Source organism: Haliaeetus leucocephalus, unplaced genomic scaffold (genome assembly GCF_000737465.1).
Source record: "Haliaeetus leucocephalus isolate CR32 unplaced genomic scaffold, Haliaeetus_leucocephalus-4.0 Scaffold162, whole genome shotgun sequence".
NCBI classification, from domain to species: Eukaryota; Metazoa; Chordata; class Aves; order Accipitriformes; family Accipitridae; genus Haliaeetus; species Haliaeetus leucocephalus.
The window spans coordinates 12,154,011-12,173,018 of record NW_010972598.1 but is presented as its reverse complement, the minus strand read 5'-3'; the positions used below and the strand labels follow the sequence as shown (position 1 = coordinate 12,173,018).

Below are 19,008 nucleotides of genomic sequence, written 5' to 3'. Positions count from 1 at the left end.
ATTAGAAAAAATTAAGTCTTGTACTTACGAATATCTATTCGTTGTTCCAATGGTAAAGGGTTGTTTGTGCGTGACACGAGTTTTGTAAGGCATGTAGCTGCCAATAACTGGGAGTAGGACGACTGTAAAGAAAAAAAAAAAAAACAAACAACAAACCACAAACAGAAGTTTACCGCACACTTCAGAAGATCAAGCAGCAATGCTGGATTTTAAGGTAATTGCTCTCTGGAAATTCAAGTTTAAAACATTAATTTAATTGGTAAGTCTAAATACTCTACATAGCATTTACGCTATGTTTTTATAGACACTAAAGTAAACCAAATACTTGAAGAAAGTGTTTAAGAAAGAAAGGAAAAGCTTTTAAAGAGTGGAAGACAACAGAACTGCCACTGAAGGCAGGAATAAAACTGCAAACATAGTCAAACTGCATGAAGTTACCTTAAACGCCATGCCTGAAAAAGACAATTAGTCCTCTGAGCCATAGGAGTACGTTACTATACATTAAGAAGTACTTACAACTTCCACTTGATTACTAAATACAGGTTAAAATTTATTTCTTACAGAACAGTACACAGACTACTGAACTGTAATCTAATTCAGGGACACAAATGATGGCATTCAACCACCTAAAACCCCTGGCTGCACCCGATTCCATAAATTACAGCCAGAGAGATGACAAGCATTTTGCATGCTAATTTCTGTAACATATAGCACTGTAGAAAGCCTAGTATCCAAGATGCAGGAAACCTATTCATTCCAACATTCCCAAGGACAGTCAGGTACAAAGTGAGTCAGATCCCAGACTGAACAAAAAACCCTCTGGCAAGAGTCAGAGAGGCAATGGATCACACACAGAATGAAACTAGGCTTTAGGAACTTTCCTTTAAAAAAAAAAAATTATTTGTCCTCAGGTAAACCAGTTACTAGTTCCCATCAGAAGAGCTTCAAATCAGTTTGTTTTGAATTCACTGGACTTCAAATTTAAAAAGTTAAATAATTTGCTTTGTGTAAGTTTGCTAAGCCTGTTAAGTGTCACTCTTCTCCCCCTCCCTTCACCACCACCTCCTCCTCCTCCTGGAGGAGTTACTCTTTACAACAAACAGGCTGTCTAATGTTTCCTATTTTTGTGAACAAGGCTCCAATCTGATAGATATGAAAGCTGGATGCACATTCTGCCACAAGTCAAATCTTCCAAGATCATGTGGCAAAGCCATTTTAAACATTATTTGTGCTGATAGAAAGTAAAAACCAAATGGCCACTTAAAAAGAACGCTAAAAAAGTCAGGCAAGACTTACTGCTGACGTATTTTACATCCTTTCTGTAACACTAATTCTAAAGCACATGATCTAATTTTCCCTGTTTTGAGCTGCTGGATTATTAAGACAACACTATAGCAGGGGCAATTTTCCAAGGAAACATTCCAGAAGAAACACTGCTGGTTTTATCCCCTATGAACCTCTATGCACACACCATTTTCTCCCCAAAGCCTATAGAGGAGGCAGTGGTTCCCACAGTCTATGAAATACCACTGCCATAATAATGTTTTCAACTTAAAGCTTGACATGTCTGGGTGGTAGTCTGTGAAGAATGCAGCGAGGCCCACAAGACATTAGAATTGACAACCCTTTGTAGTAACCCCTGCAGCAGCATAATTAGCCATCAGAGCCAATGCTTTTTTTGGCACAGGCTGCCCACAAATTGAGATACGTGAGATCATACTGGATATGGAATATAAAGACTGCATACCGGACCTTGGGGCTATTTCCCTTATCAATGCCCAAAATACCAACATACATTTTGGACAATTATATTGTTTTACATACACTCCCTCTTTCTAGAAGAAGCTGGCACTTGCTCAGGCAGTCTGGACTGTTGGTGAACTCAACCAAGGCTTTCTCTGCCTGGAGCCGTGTCGCAGTGTCTGTGGTCTCATACAGCTGCTTGCACAGGTTCTCTAGCTGGGCTAGGCTCTGGAATACAGGAAAACAAATCAATTAGTAATGAGAGGTTTAACAGTTCAGTTTTGCAGCAGTTTTACCCAGGTTATATATACGTATACATACACACATAGATAATTTTACTGTTTGTGCAAAGGAAGGAAAACGCTCCAACTCGTAGTTTGTTCTTCCATCAACTAAATGCATTTAACCTACCAAATTACCTGTAGAGAAATTTCACAGCTACCTCTTACACCTGACAAAGTACCACATTGTCTTCCCACTTTCACCAATTTTTACCCAAACTCAGGCACCCACTCCCAGGGTCAGCGCTGACCCAGCCTGAATGCACTGTACCACGTGGCTGATGAGGTCTGGAAAACCTCACACACCTTGTGCTGTAATGGCGATAATCCTAACCTACCCATTTTAAATAGCAAAAAAACCATCTTCATGTCTAGCTTTTATGTCACACAGTGTCAAATCCTCACAAACTTAGTTTATATTCCCTTTGCAGGGCACCATAACAGACTTCAGCATCCCAGGATGCTGGAAAGATCTCACATTAAATCTTCCACATTACACATGCCAAAAATACCTAAAGCAGAACAGAGAAAATGAAGAATAGGATGGATGCCTTTGAGCGGTGTCTCTGTGAACACGTTTGAAGGGAAATAAAACTACCGGGCAGATTCTGTGTGCTCAAACAACTGGAAAATATTTGCCATAAACTGTGATCCAGGCAGATGGTTTCCCCCAGTGAAATCTTAGGTGTCCTAGTTAAAAAGTGGCTTCACAGATGGATATAAATACTCCCTCAGGTTCTTACTGCTAGATTAATAAGCAGGTATTTTCAACTGCTTTAGGGCTACATTCTAAGTTTCCAGGGGTAAATCATTACAAGCATACCATAACTTTTGTGCTTTTGTAAAAAAGAGGATAGCATCAGTCGCCTAATTTATTTTTGGAGGACAGATTGTTATGCAAAAGCTGAGTTACCGACAGGGTCAGCCGATGGATTCATGCACCACATCAGCACACAGCTGAAAGCTTTCTTATACACAAGCGCAGCAATTCCACACCAAAAGCACACAGAAGGTTCTGATGCTCTGTTGCCGAGATGATCATCAGATAACATACTGTTAGAAGAAACACAGAGGGGTACCCTCTGCAAAAATTCTCTTACCTTGTACCATACTCCAGAGCTCTCATTTTTTTTTTTTCCCAAATAGCAACTTCATGGAAAACGTTGCCCTGACAGCTTCGTTACTTCAGAGAAATTACAGAACTTTGCCAAATGCCAGACAGCCGTTCAACATACAGTTTTGTTTTTGAGAAAAGCAAAATCCAAAGACTTAAGCTCTGCACAGAAAATCCTCAAAAATCTAAGATTAATATAAACCATTATTAACCATAAACTATTATAAACCATACAGACTGCAGTTAAGCATTGGTCAGCACCTGCCATTTCTTATAACAAATCCACTTTCAGTTACTTAAAATCAGTTGGCAGAGTCTACATACAGGAAGGTGCCTGCTTATGTGTGTCATCTTCAGCCCAAGGACAAAACACCATTTCCCCCAGACCTCCAAAATCCCTGCGACCATTTATCAATTTGAAAAGCTACCACGACCACTCAGTCCACATGTGTACGATGGACCGAATTCTTGGGAAGCGGCTCAGCCTGGCTCCACCACGCCGGTGGGACAGTGATGCATTGCAGCCCATAGTCCCACACCAAAGCACTGAACGCTGATCTGGAATGCTGATTGCACTACAAATAATTGTAGTTTACAATTTTGGAAAAAAAGTACTTATTTTTTACAAGTTTTACATCACCATGCATTAATTCTTCAAGAAGCTCAGGAATGGGGTTTCCCTACAGTCAGCTTTCTTCACACCTCTGAGAAACGCCAATTCCCTGCGACTTTTTGTGAGTCACATGGTGGCAATAACCATGCTCCTTTTGTGCGACACTCACCATGACAAACACCCTTGTTTGTGCACAGTGTGCGATCCGTGCCAGCCTTCTTGCAGATTACAGTTAACTCCCTCGGAGCCAGAGGAAACACACGACCTCCGGGACTCAAACAAAACAACTCCAAAAAGCCAACCAGACCAACCAAACAGCCTGTCTGCTGCCCAAGAGATACAGCACATAAGATCACCATTAAATGCCCCATTAATGACACTGCGGTCATTAAAGCACAGTTTTCCTGGGGGGGGGCGGGATCACACACATGGAAAAGCTGTTCCAAATTATCCAGGAGTGTGAATCCAGCAACTCAATGGGAATAAACGTGCACTCTATTCACATTAGATTAAGCCAAGCGTCTGCACTAGGTTTTAAATGTATTTTTAATACCTTGTCTCTTACTGTGCAGTGTCAGCTGTCCCAAGTGTCCCTGTCCAGACAATTCTCAAGTTGAAGTTCACTCAATAACTCTTCCTCACGGTATCCCCAGATACGCAGCTGCAGAGGGGGCTGCAGGATGGAGAGTATTTTGGGGCACAGCAGCAAAGCCCACGAGGGCACCTCAAAGGGAAAGCTGATGTCCCAACTTGGGAGTTTTCATCCATTATTTCACATTTGTGAATGGTCATTTTATTTTTTAATTTAATGTGCTCAAATATCCGAAAACAACATTCATGAGAAGCTGTAATCCAACCAAATAAATTTCTCTGATGAAAAACGTTTAGGAATAATTTTTAGGGTTGTCTCACCAACAGATTTCTTTTCTCCTCTTGTGCCCTAACTCGATTATGCCTCACATGGACAGGCAGAGCAGTTAAGCTGCCCTGACACTGCATTCCAGGTTTGCAACATTAAGTTTTCAGCACATTTTAATATTGCCATGAGGGCAATGGAGCTCCCCTCCTCTCTGCTGACGGGGTAGAAATCAGGCTAGCCTTACTCCAGCACCCAGCTTCAACAGTCAGAGATGTTCAGGCATTAGGGGTAGCAAGTAGGTGTGGATAATTTCACTACAAACACTGGGCAATACCTACTCTTTTAACCAAGATAAAAAAATACCATTTAGTATAACGATTATGGAGGGCAAGTCCTCTGTATATTCTAGATAAGGACTAAAGCATGAGACAGCAGAGTAGTTGAAACAGGGAGACATTCTGGCATCCCACTAGTGCTGCATGCATGGGCTGCCTTACAGGACGGAAAGGTATGCGTCCGGTGAGCCCAGAAGGAAAATACCACTGAAGACAATTACAACTAACCAAAACTTGTGTTCATGGCTCCTTTGAGAATGAACAGCTCCAAAAACTCTTTGTAAAAAGAAGAAACCCATCCTTTGCACCTAGGGAAGGCAAGGAGATGTTGATGAGGGCTCAGGGTAGCAGGGGAGCCGATGGGGACTCTGCATCCAGGGGGGCACCCCAGTGGCTGGGATGGCATTTTAGGAGAACTGCTGAGTCACAGGAGACAGCCCCAAGCCTCAAACACCTCCTCCTGCACCGGCTCCCAGCCTTCCAAATTGCTCTTATCTGCTCCTTGCATGACGGCACTGAAATCCCAGGATTTTTCTACAGTTGCACATACCATATTCTATTAACACCTACTTGTACACCCGAAGTATTTTATGCAGTAACAAAAAAAACCCCCACATGGTCCAATTTCTCTCATATGTTGCACTGCAAAGGCTAAATGACAACCTGAAACACTGGTTATCTCCCAACTTGGAGGATGGGTCTTAAATGCATACCGAAAAGCCTAAACTGCCACTGAATTTTTCACATAACCACCTCTCGACTCCAAGCACGGCATAGACGACGATCACTTCACTTTTTCTCCTGTGTGCACACATTTTTTTCCCCTTTGAAGCCAAGACCCAAACAATGCCTACGCTTTTTCCTCCAATAAAGTGTGGCAATTAATGCCTATTAATGGAAATCTGCATCTCAGTGTTCTTCTAAATCCAGTTTCCAGGCACGACATCTTATTATGTCACTGTCTACAAGCCTTAGACAATTTTTTTTTGCAAACAGAAGTTGAATTAAGTTTGTGTCCCCAGGAAAAAAAAAACCAAACCAATATCGTATGTTTGATCCATCTCCCCAAACTGAAGTTCCTACACTACAAAGCATTGGAGGATAATGCAACACATCCTACAATTGACTCCCAACACCATTGTTTCGTATGAGGTAGAAGTGTTTTTCAACAAGGGAAGGTAAATATTTATCAGAAACCAGCAAACTCAACAAATGATTAGCAAAACTTCCATTCCCCTTCCCCCTCAAGAGCAACAAGCTCCAAGGGAAGTTTTGCTACAGACCGACAACCTACAGAGAGTTGGGAGACTCCTTTCCACCAGAGCCCGGCATGGAGTAAAGCTCTCTCCACTGCAGGCTGCATAGTCCTGAGCAGGAATTGCCACTCCATCAGCCTCATGTGAAGTTTGCATCATGTTATTGCTTATTTTTTAATAATATCAAACACGGAGAAGTGAGTTTTCCTCCATATATGGCACTGACTTTGTACTATCTTGGCCTCAGATGCTTGTCCACTGAGAGTAGCTGTGAAGCTCAAAATGTGGAAAAAAAACCCCAACCTATCAATCTAATTTATACTACAAGCTACAAATAAAACTCGTCACTGTTCAGTGTTTTCCCCATGGTGAAGATAAACAATGTGTGATCATCTTTAAAATGATAAATACTACAAGGAAAGTAACAGCTACCTAAAAGGAGTCCCCAGGGGATGGCTGTGGAATTGATCTTGTATTACACGGTTGCTTAAGCAACGCTCTTTACATCCAAGGGCTGCAATAAGCTCTAGGCAGGTTTAGTTCAACAGAGTTTGACTTCGCCACGCTGACAGTTCCCATTTCAGAAAATTGAGGAAACGCACACTGTGCTCGGCACACTCAAGATGGCAGAGCCAGAAAGTAAGCAGGAGCGTACACAGCCAGCCCCGATCGCTCGGGGGAAGCAGCCAAGCAATAACCCCACAGATTCAGACATCTAAAATGGAGTATTTGGCTTAACAAGATCAATCCAAACTTTTCTGCTGCCTGGTGGTTCTTATCCTGAAGGATGTGCATTGCTGTAAATCCTCCAGGCACACATTGTTTCCAAGACATTCCTTCTTCCTGCCTTATGGTTACTGACTCCCCGAGCCAGAGATCCTGCAACATGTTTAATACAGTTATTTTTGTCCCAAGCACATTCATCCATTTTAACATCCCCCAACTGATTCCCCCATATGTTATAACCAAAGCCAGGCTTTGCAAGTGCCGGGCAACTGCAGGGCAGGCAATGAGATGTTTATGTCCCTGCTGGCTATAAGCATGCAACAGGCCCCAGAAGTAGTTACCTGTGTACCTCCAGGATGTGGCGTCACGGCGGTGGGAAGAGACCATGATCCATTTTTCCTTTCCCCCGAACATCATATGTCTAAGGAATATCGATTTCTGTACTTGCCAGTAAACACGCACACCCCTAGCACACGTGGCGTTAAAGCAAGTAACATGAGATGCAGTGCACGCTTCTTTAACGCAGCACCCGAACCTTTGCATTCAGTCCTATGCTGTCACTGGGCATCAGCTGCACAGTGCGTGTCAGCTTCTGCTCTTCAAAGCTGTAGACATTAGCTAGCTTTCCTCAATTGCTTGCCGACTTTACAGCAAAACAGGGAGGAAGAAGATGCAGCGTGCAGTCAGGGCTCCAAAACACTGTGTTTTAACAAATGCAACCGTGCAATGAAGATGCATTGCAGCAGTCAAAGGGCCCTGGTGTTTTAAGTGACTAAGGCTCAGAGAATGCCTCAGGTCACTTGATGAATGTCAGGTATTTCAAGCAAAAATAAAAAAGCTTTTAAGCTGAGCGATGCAACTATTAACTGCCAAGGACCAGGATGATGCACTTCGTAAGTACTCAGAGCTGTAAAAATCAAGGCCTCATGGCTCATCACCCTCATTTGTTAAAGAGAATCTGAACAACAAATTGCCCATTTCCATTTACCCTACTAATAACAGAGAAAGCAAACCTACCTACACCCTTCCAGCACATCTCAAAATTATTTATTGTGGTAGTATTTTCAGGCATCTCCCTGAATCTCTCGGGGAATCAATAAAGAGCTCTCATTTCTTTCTCCAAGATGAACGGTGCTCAAGCGCAGATGGAACAGGGCTGCCTTCAGGATTCAGCCCTGTCATTTCAGTGCACAACGCTTTAGAGCAACTCCGCACACCACCCCACAGAAACACTTCAAATTAACACTAACACTTCCCATAACATAGCACTGACAACATATAACCTTGTATGTTACACAGAGCAGTTTCCATCCCAAAGAGCTTAAAGAAGAGGAACATGATACCCTTAGTGGGTGGTGAAACTGTTGAGAAACTCTTCAATATTCTAGTTGGGTGCAAACAAATACTAGTGCATAATTTTATCAAGGCTTAGCTCTATAAGGACAGCCATTTGTTTAGCTATCTGCTAAGACATGAGAGAAAGATAAGGTAATGTTTGGCTTTCTAACACAGGGCATGTCTTAAGTGAGCAGTCCTGGAGCTAATTGTACCTCAGAGGGAGGCCAGTGGCACTGAGAACAGATCGAGGGCTAAAATCTCCAAGAGAAACCTCTACATTTCTGCATTGTCAGGACTTCCAGATGCTAGCAGAATCCGTGTGCATATACCAACAGCCACGAAATAAATTAAAAAGAGGTTTGACAATGCATCAGATTTATTTTTTTTTTAAACAATGAGACAGATGCAGTGAAAATGAGAATCATCCCTGCTTTCAGTGCTGGCCAGCTGGAAGTGTTTATTTCACCTTGACCGTGTTCTGGGTTTGCACATTTTTCATGCAGTACTGAGTCTGATATCATGCACAACTCAAACTGCTAATTGGAAGGTCTGACTCCTATGGAAAAATGGTCACATATCTATTATCTTCTCCGAACACTACATGTGATTGTGCAGCGTGACTCACCTGAATGCATAATTCAGTTAGAAGAGAAGGTTTGTTACAGAACAAACAGGAAAAGTAAAACAACAGAGATACAATGGCCCAAGGCACCAGCTTCTGGAGTCAACAGGGATAAGACCATCAATGGAGGAAAAAGTGGACAGGCTAGGAAGATGCACATGGCTGTAAACTATGGCAAATTCTTCTTGTATGGGAAATCTGCCAAACATACTTGAGGAAAGGTGAAGTTGAAAAAAATCCACTTGTCTTATTTTAAAAAAAAAAAAAATCTTTGAAAGTTAGCTAATTTCTGGAACAATAAATCACGTCCCATTTTGAAGAAACTGTCTCTATACCATGACAGATTTCTACTAAACTTAAGACAACCATTCCTGAGTTCAATCCCCACTGCTGCTGCTGAAGTAGTAATGAGAGATCCCTGCAATTTAACACCTAGGAATGGCTGAATTACTGAATTCTACCCCAAGAAAGGCCTCTCTCCCAGAGAGAGGACTCAGCAGGGCCCTAGGCAAGGACAGCAGCACAACTGGCCTGGTAACTGCAGCAAGCAGGTGCTCCTCCACTTTTGAGGATAAAAAAAGGAAAGGTTGGAACAGCACCAACACCTTTGCTACAACAAAAGGAGAATGAGTCACTCCTGTTTTTCTTTACCCTTTTATTTATATGCCACAGCTAATACACTGCTTCAGCAATCGCACACTTCTAACCTCTCTTTTTCAGAGCTGAACATTCCTTGTCCATCTGAGGGCTTTTCATTTGGCAGAGGTTGGCCATTTCCTAATGAGCAGCAACCAGGAAATTAGGAAACAGCAAGCACAACACACACACAGAACCACCACAGTGCTGGATACATGGAGATGAGAAAGCTGCAACCATTTGGATGAGCTAAACCTCTCAAAATTCCTTCCACCTGTTGATAACAACTACAGAACAATGTATTATAAAGAGAAAGGAGTCTTGGCATGCAAATCAGCATTCCCCATTTCAGTAACGTGGGCACACAGTCGGGGCAGGTACCAAAGTTGCTGCATTTCCCTCAGTAGACAAAAATGTTTTTCCTATTAGGAGTAACAGTACAACCCAGATACCTCTAGGTGTGAATACAGTTTTAGAGAACAAACAGAATCGGATTTTGTGTATTTAGTCTGAAAGACACCTCTGACACCTTAGATGGTTATTTTGGAAGAATACAGAAAGCCTATGTTTTGTGCCTCAAAATCAGAAAAATCGGGCAACAGGCACCACAGTTCCTTGCCTGTGCAGGTCTGTAAGGTTCAGACAGATTCAAAGCACTGCCACCATATGATGTGAGCAGGAGCTGCAACTATGGAACAACCCTTTTCTCTAAATGGTACCATAAGCATTGTGGGGGATTATTTTTTATTTGTTTAGATAGCAGGATAACCCCTGCGGGGTGCCACTTTGCAGCACCACACCAAAAACAGTAACACACCTTCTACTCTTCTGACAGTTTTAGCTGAGTAATATTTTTCCTTTGAACTCTAGGAAGAACAGCTCATTTACAAAATTATCTGAATGAACTGAAAATTGCTTTTGAGGTCACAGATCCCCCTGCTTGCTTTGCATTTCTTTAAGAAGAGGAAAAAAATAGTCTTCAGCATTGCCTCATCCCACCACATTCAGGACATGGAACAGAAGGTAAGGACTCTCATGACAGATATCAGGGCCTAGGGAGAAAAACTAAGGCAACTGCACTACTGGGAGAGCTGCAGTGAAGCAAGCTGGCTTTCAGATTTCTGGGTCTTGTCCTGTCTAATAGCAGTAACAGACAACTTTCAGGGTACTCGCTTTGCAGAACAAGCCACCTTCAGGTGCAACAATCAATACCACACATCAAGGCACTGCGAGCACTAAGCGTTTTACCCAAATGGGAATCAACTACCAAAAAACCCCAACAACTCAAGACCACGCCCCCCACACCAACAGATCTGCACCAGGCATACAGCATGTGAATTTTGTTTGAGACAAAGCTGCGCTCTGAGATGATGGTTCAGGAGAAAACAGAAGCCTTCCAAATACCCTGAAAACTCTGGAGGCACCTCCGGTCATATGAAATACTAAAGCTACTACAGGACTGCTCAAACTCACCATCCAGAAACTGCAAAATAACCCAAGCACTGCAAATCACCCTCAAGTGGTTAAACTAGGGTCAGCTACACACATTATCAAGTGCTAGAAGAGAAACAACGGAATTAGTATTTTCCAGTACCATGTCCTTGGACTGTAACTCCTGTAATCAGTGTTCACAAACACTCTGAACAAGGGCAGAGTTTTCAAACAGGAATTCAACCAAAACACTTAGATGATACAGCAATAACACCCCTGTCCAATGGGAATATAGGAAACAGAGAATAATTAAGTCAGAATGATGGGCTGTGGAATAAGCCACGTAAAAGGTGCATTCAAGAACCATACATTACAGAAAATGCCACTGCAGGACAGACAAATCCTTTGTAGATCTAGAGTTGTGAGTCCACAGGGTATACGGATGCAGAGCTCATTTTACTGGCAATAGATAAAAAGGATGGAAAGGACTTAAAGATGATCCTGAAGTGCAGCTATTTAGCAGAAAAATGGAGGCTATTTCTTCTATAAACTGATCTTACAACACAAGAAAAACACATAGTCTGCTGGTAATCCTGCCACAAGGTAAAGCGACTGAATGATACATTTCTCAACTAAGAAAAATCTTTCTGATGATCTTACCTAAACAGTGATCAGATTTGTCTGACATTAGGTAGACAAGACTGGAGCAAGAAGGCTTGCGTGAGCTGCAGAAAACAGTATGTCAGCTGGGACAGGAATTCTGACCCTTTCCTTGCAATAGCAGGAGTCCTCACTGCTGAGACCACAAAGGCCAAAATGTGTTAAAACGTTCAGATTTCTAGATCACCTGCTTTTGTGGATCTGACTCCTCAGCCCCATCAGATTCAGTTCAAGTTAAATAGCTGAGGATTGCTCTCTCCCTCCCAATATATTCTCCCATCTTGAGAGACATGACTCCAGAGCTGCAAACAAACCCGGACGACAGCAGGTTAAAGCCTCTTCTCCATTGCTGAGTTACAAGGCCAGAGCCTATTTCAGCTATAAGCAGAGATAGGATGTTAATGAGCAGCACAGAAACATCCACAAAATGCTTCACAACCTTTGTGCTTTATACATCATTTTAATATCCCTAAACCCAAGTTATTTTAAATCCTACAGTTAGAAGGAAAAAGGCAATTATTAGTGCCAGACAGTCCAGATTTCTCCATGGCTGCCCAATGGCCGTGAGGGTGCCAAAATACCAAGTCACCTCGCGCTTGCGTGCCACAAGCATAAGGAAACCAGTAACAGTGATGGTGCTGATCAGTCAACACAATCCAAGACAAGTATGGGCCCTGTGCCAACCAGGCATGAAATAAAAACAATACAAACTAAATAAAAGACAAGAAAAGAAAGCAATTGCTACTGACCCTGCCTTCACTTCCTGCTGCCTGGCTATACGGATACATACACATGATAGATTTGCTTTCTGACCTGCCAATGTGGGAAAGAAATCTTCAAAGCATCCCCATTCCCATTTGGAAAAAAAGACGACAAAAAATCTCCTTTTACAGAATTCATCCAGTAACCAGAAGTTCCCCATTACAACAAATCAAATTAAGATACTATTCAAGCTAGCAAAGTACTCAGCTGAAACACGCAGGTAAGGACACAATTTGCCTGTCTGATTCTTGTAAATACCTTCTTGTTTGATTTTCTTGTTCTTGTGTTACTAATAAATTATACAATACCGAACAACATCTTAAAAGGAGAACTGTAAACTTCAATTTAAAAAGTTCAGCTAGAAACCCACAATTACACTTTAAACTACCAAAATGCTGCAAGCAGAAGGAAGTGCCCTTACACTATATATGCAGTTTGAATGATCTCAAACAAGGGAAAAGGGGAGAAGGCAGTCAGTTAAAAGATGAAACACGTTTTTCTCTTCTAGTGCTAAAACATAACTTTTTTGGTCTCAAGCTGGGTGTTGATTTACATGCAAGACTCGTACCAGCTAAGTCCTGGTAAGCCAGACAGCCCCGTGAGCACACAGCGTGATGTTTAACCAGCGCTCCTGCTCCAGGTACTGCAGCGTGATACACGACATGGCATGCCGGGACGTCCTGGCATGGCACTCTCCTCTGCCCACCTGCAGCATGGGCAAAATTGCAGAAGACGCAGCTCAAAGCAGCTATAAACAACAGGAGAACACATTACACAGTGCAATCACTGGCCGATTGCACCCAAAAATAGTTTAAATTGTCAAAGACCTGCTAAAAAAATACTTCTTGTTCACAGTAGTCAACTGTGGCATGCTATTTTTCTGAAGTGCAGCATATTTTTCAGCCTGGAGAATTACGTGTGATTTCCAGAGCAGGACAACAGGAAAGGGGAGAAGGAAGAGAAGAATCAGACCACCAAAGCACATTTATAATGGAGATCTTGCATCGCCCAATATTCAAAGTATGCTACCAGTCAGATGTCAAGCACCAGAGCGTAAAGCTGATGTTCTACCCTGACCACACCAGGGCAACGAGCTTCCCCCTGGCAAACAATTACCGGAGTTAGCAGGGACCATGAATAAACTTCACATTTTGTCCTTAATGAGAAACAAAAGCAAAAATGTCAAGCTTCTGCTGAGGTATTTTCTGGGTGGTTTAGCAACTATCCTCCAACAGTACCTTTTATTAGTTTGTTAGAACTAACACATACTAAAAATAACCAACAAGAGCACCACTGTCGTCAACAACTGCATGCATGAGGCCACACCAACCATCAATTCAGTGACAGATCCTTATGGTCTGGCCTGACTTTGAAGGTGTAAGAAGCATTTAATTAAAACTCTTCCCCCTAAGTAGGTCTAAGTCCTATATTCCTTGCACAATCAAGAACAGGGAGAACCCAAAACAAGCAGAAAGGACCTACCGCCCGCTAACTGCCCAGTCAGTGGGCTCTGACTTAAGGCTATCAGAGATAGGAAGGCTGCGAGCAACACCTTATCATGTTAACACCTCAGTGTGTTTGACTCCTACATTTCCAGAGGTTACACCAACCAGGCTTGACTGGAAAACTAAACAATTTTTACCGTGGTCTTTTCCACTACTGCAAACCCACTATTGAGAAAAAGCCAACTGTGCCAAAGTTAGATGAGCAAAGAAATAACAAAACCCGTCTTGCAAATCAAAGCTGAAGATGCGCAGAGAGCGTCACAGGGGCCAGGTGGTACCAGCATTGCAATTGCACAAAAGGCCAAAGACGCACAAGCATAATTACATTGGGAAGAATGAGAGTGACCTCAGACGCAGACAGCGCTGGTTACTCTTGTAAAAAAAAGTAGATTCTTGCAGCTAAGCCACACAACAGTATCACCAGGAAAGCATCACAAACTATTCATAAATGCCTTCTTGAAACCACAGCTTAGAAGCAGGAAGACAAAAATTACACTTTTGCTGGCAATTTTACATAGTAAAAATGTAACTTCTTGAACATTGCTTTAGTAAGCCTGAGTCCTATAGACTCATAAAACACAACTGTGCTGCCCAAAACCAAGGGCAACGAGACATTATTAACAGTAATAAAGTTCTTGAGCTACAGAGCATTCAGTGTTCTCTTAAAATGATTAAAATGAACAAATCCTCCTTAATTGTATTAGTGTTGACTACCCGAGGGAACATAGCTCAGTCGCTAAAGCAGGGAGAGGAGACCAGCCATCTGACAGCATGCTCACAGCCCCGACCTGGCCGCTCCTCTCCTCTCTGCCCTTCTTTTACTGTCATAGCAGGCACCCAGCTCATGCTGAACTGAGCTTTGCCTCCCCCCTTTGTGCTACAGAAGTTTTGAGATCTTCAGGTGAACTATTATGGGTAGAATTATAACTTAAATACAGAGTAGCTCCAGCCCACTGAATTCAGTGACAAAATCTCCCACAGGCTTCCGTGAGGCCAGGATTTCACGCCGAGCCCGCCTCTCGGCAGTCTGCTAATGAGCGTGAAAACCCACAATGAAGCCACCGCGTTCTCCTCTTCCATCTGGGCTGCTTCAAAACACCATCATCTGGAGGAGAGGCACAGCGGGCTGGGGCTGCTGCCAGCACCTATGTATTGGACACCTTACCTGCTACCTAAGGGACCTCCAAAGTACGCTCCAGATGTCGGCTGGGGGACCAGGAATAAACTGCTGGCCATGGAGTCCCCAGAGCTGAAAAGGAGTGTCCACTTTTATCAAGTTTATCAAAGTCTGGCCGCAGAGATCTTGAGATACTGAACTGCAACTCTATACCTCCACCTTTCAGCTGAAATCCAACTCTCAACACCTTCCACTGGTATTCTGCAACTTTGGTGCTGAGCATCCAAACAGCACAGTTAAAAAGCACATAACTAAAAAAAAAAGCTTAATTTACAAAAGAAATGCTGCCAGCTCTATTTTTAGTCAAACCAGTGTTTCCACCTCCCCAGGTCCAGAGCATTCCCTTGGGCTATTCTGAAATGAACACAATTCCTTAACAAGAGCTTTCAGCGAATCCAATGACACACGGAAGGTAAAAGCTTGAACAAATGAAAAAGTATTCTAAGCAATTTGTAGTTGGGCAGCAGGCTACATCGTGACTCTTTTACCAAGCGAGTGCAAGGTTACTGAGATATCAAATGGGAAACACGCATCTTAGTCTCCAGGGTTTCCTCTGGAGCAAGCTGAATGTTATAGATTTCTAGAGCCAAATTAGATTTTGTGTTTGAGCCAAAACAACGTCCTTTAGAATACAGAAACACACAAGAAAAAAAAAAAAATTGGGGTCCTATTAGGGATGGAGAAGGAATTGCCCTAGGAAACAGTCTTGAAAAAACAAGTCGTGTCCCCCTCAGGATACAAGTACAGCACAAAGGAGCCTCCAACACCAGTGAGAAAATCCCTGTGTCCTTCCTCACACTCACATGGTGCGACCCATTTCTGTGAATTACAAACACGTGGTGGCTGTGACACCAGACTGCCTACCTAAACACACTTTTATATGTTTGGGTTTTGTTTTTTTTTTTTCCATTGAGCTTCCTCCACAATGGTATCAAGATGAAATAAGTCACTTCTGTCTGCAGCCCACCCGGTGCATCTGGAGGCCCCAGCAGAACTGCACACTCAACTGCTCCAAACATGCAAGTTTTCTGGCTTGGAGCAAAGCGCTGCCAGCTCATTTAACAGTTAAAAAGATGGAAAACAGTCTCTGGGATTTGAAACACCCAGTCCTGAACCTAAAAACTGATAGTGTGGAAGCAAAAAATGGGATAAATTTTCCTTTTTAGATGCCAGATTTCGTATTTTTCTATTACAAGTAGCCACACCTCAGCACCTGTCTTGTTACCTCTCACTGGCCCAAATTTCTTTCATTTCAACTTGGAGTCAAGCTACTGAGAACAGAGCGCAGAAGTGACAACAACTTTTAATCAGCGCAATGAATTTTTTAAATTCAAGACAAATGAGACATTCAATACATGAAGTCACAGAATTCTTCATCATCATCATCCTGCAACAAATGTTCTCCTGCAGGAACATTCACATTCAGTAAGTGCATCCCATTTTAGGGCAGCACCATGGGAAACATCTAAGGGGCCAGGAAAGTGGAAGAAAAACAAAGATGACGTAAATCTGTTTTCAAGAAGGGGAAAAATAGGGGGAAGTGTATTTGTATTTGCCCACAAAGCTAATGGCAATGACATCCTCACTGCTTTCCTCTGTCTCTACTGCGGGCAAGTTTAAGTGATGCTTACAATACTTGGAACAGACAGAAATATTAATTCAAAACAAGATCATATGAGCTTTTTGAGAAGTGGGAAAGTTGGTGGACAGCAATTTGCTTTAAGACTGTAGGACTTCTTTTCAGCTACACAAAATCATCTGATTCTCTCTGCTCCTGTATCAGTATCACTGCATCCTTTGTTTCCAGACACTGAACAGTCCCCCCTTGAAGAGCTGCTCAACAGGAAAGCACCACAGACAGCTTTGACTACACGATTCCCACCAACAAAACTGGTGGGCTCGTTCATCATTTGCATGTTTGTTTTTTAAAGATGAGAACACGAGATTCTGTTTCATTACGGCTTTAAAAGTTTGTCTTTATCCTTACTGCTGCTCCATATTGTAAAGTAAGTAACTTCAGCGCAGAGGCAGTCTATAAATAATCACATATTAGCACACCAGGTACAACTCCAGGAAGTTCCACTGTGAACAGGTAACACCCAACCCAAAGCTCTCATGAAGCAGCAGGAAGACCTCACTACCTGCTAAACTCTGCATAGCTTTTGACAGCCAGTATTTATTTGCAAATCCCTGTTCCCATTAAAACAGGACCAACTCCCACAGCATATGCCATAAAAACAACTCTCTCAATTATTCACACTGATAGTCAACATCTCCTGGCAATGCTGGATAACTCAATAACCTTTCTGTTAAAGGAACATGACGTCTGATAGGGGAGCCTCCGCAACTTAGCTCGAATCTTATGTCCAAAAGACTGACATTTTGGGCTATGGCAAGACCTCTCACCAAAAATTTAATCTATTAATAAAAACCACTACTTCCTCCAGCCACAAAAATCCGCAATCAGTCTTGAAGGGAACCTCTCGCTCTCCTTTCTGAGGGAAAGCTCCTCAGAGCTCCTGCTTAATGCCTTTACCTGGAGCAGAGAGAAAAGAGAGACAATAAAAAGCAAGCAAACCCCATCCAGTTGCAGCACATAACAATTTTGTTATCTATATTTGTCCTGTACAGGAACTGCACCAAGCTGCAGGTGCCTTAACCGTATTTGCAAATCAGTTTTCCTCCAAGTGGAACATCTTCCAAGCCTCTGACGTTAAACTTTAACTAACCAAGTTGAACACAGCAATTGCAACCCTCTTCTTATGGCTCAAACTTCCATTTGCTCAATTCAATATTTAACAAAGAAAAGCAGGGTACGAAGCACAATTTTAAAGCAACAAGAGCAGCTGTTTCACCTGCCATCAGTGTCAAACGGCAGGCTCGCCCGCTAAGTTTTAAAGGTAGGGCTCGACTCATGGCAAACAAATTCAGAGTTTCTTCAGTAAATTTAGAGCCTGAGAATTGTTTAATAATGCAGTAATTCCTCTCCTCCCCTGAGATTACCCAAGAGACATTTGCCAGCAACCTTGCCAGACAACCTGAGAGCTGCACGGCTCTATTCTGAGTTAATAAACTGCTCACCCTTGTGGTTCACAAGGGTATCATGTGAAGAATATATTTATTTAAAAGTTGCATAGATAATATGTAACTACCAGTGTCATTACAGTTTAGCCAGTCTTTTGGACACCATGCAAATCCTGCGCAAGTTCAACTAAAATATTATGCAAAAAAAACCCAACCAAACCCTCACCATTTCCCCCAGCTGCATCTATTTTTACTTTTTCTGTCAGTGGCAGGACTGACTCTTCAGAGGCTTTTCCATCCCACCACGCAAGCCTGACTCGGTTAAAGCCACTGTCACCTTTGATTTGCCTCCTGGCTCCCGTCCACGACAACCACGCGCTTATCCACGCAGGCTTTTGTTTTTAACGCCAATCAAAACAGTTTACCTAAACGCCAAGACTCCCTCGCAGCTGGAAAATAAAACAAACGCGGCTGGGAAAAGCAAGGATGCGAATCCCAAAGCCGGGAAGAAGGACGGCGGCTGCAAGGGGCCAGGCTCCCGCAAAGACACCGGGAATGGCGGGGGGGTGCACAGAGGGGGCTGTGGCAGCGGGGGTGGGTGCCGGAGCCCAGCCGGCTGCTCCTTTCCAAGGCGGGGAGGGGGATCCGAGTTTCCTTTCCCCAAACATTTGCTACCGGCCTTGCCAGAAAACTCCACAGCGGCGGCGGGAGGAGGCGAAGGCCGCTCGGCCGGTAAACACCGGCGGGCTGCAGCCGCCCTCCCCGCGGTTGAAGTCGCCCTCCCGGCGGCCCTCCGCCCCGGGGAGGCCGGGTCGGGCCTCGCCGGTGACACACGTCAAAGCCTGGAACCGTCCGGGGCTCGCCCGGCAAACACCGCCCGGGGAGGCCGCGCCGCCGGCCCAGCGAGGCCGCTCGCCCCCGCGCCC

At 43.3% G+C, this 19,008-nt stretch overlaps 1 protein-coding gene across 1 annotated transcript in view; it reads right to left on the bottom strand.

Moving 5' to 3' along the window:
* The window catches only part of XPO7 (exportin 7), a 42,069-nt gene extending 29,597 nt beyond the window's left edge, over window positions 1–12,472 (bottom strand). Inside the window, exons 1-3 of the mRNA XM_010562782.1 lie at window positions 12,428–12,472; window positions 1,825–1,971; window positions 29–122 (exon numbers count right to left, since the gene is read on the bottom strand). The gene's annotated coding sequence lies outside the window, so the exon portion shown is untranslated. The remainder of the gene's footprint in view (window positions 1–28; window positions 123–1,824; window positions 1,972–12,427) is intronic.
* Between the last annotated feature and the right edge of the window lie 6,536 nt (window positions 12,473–19,008).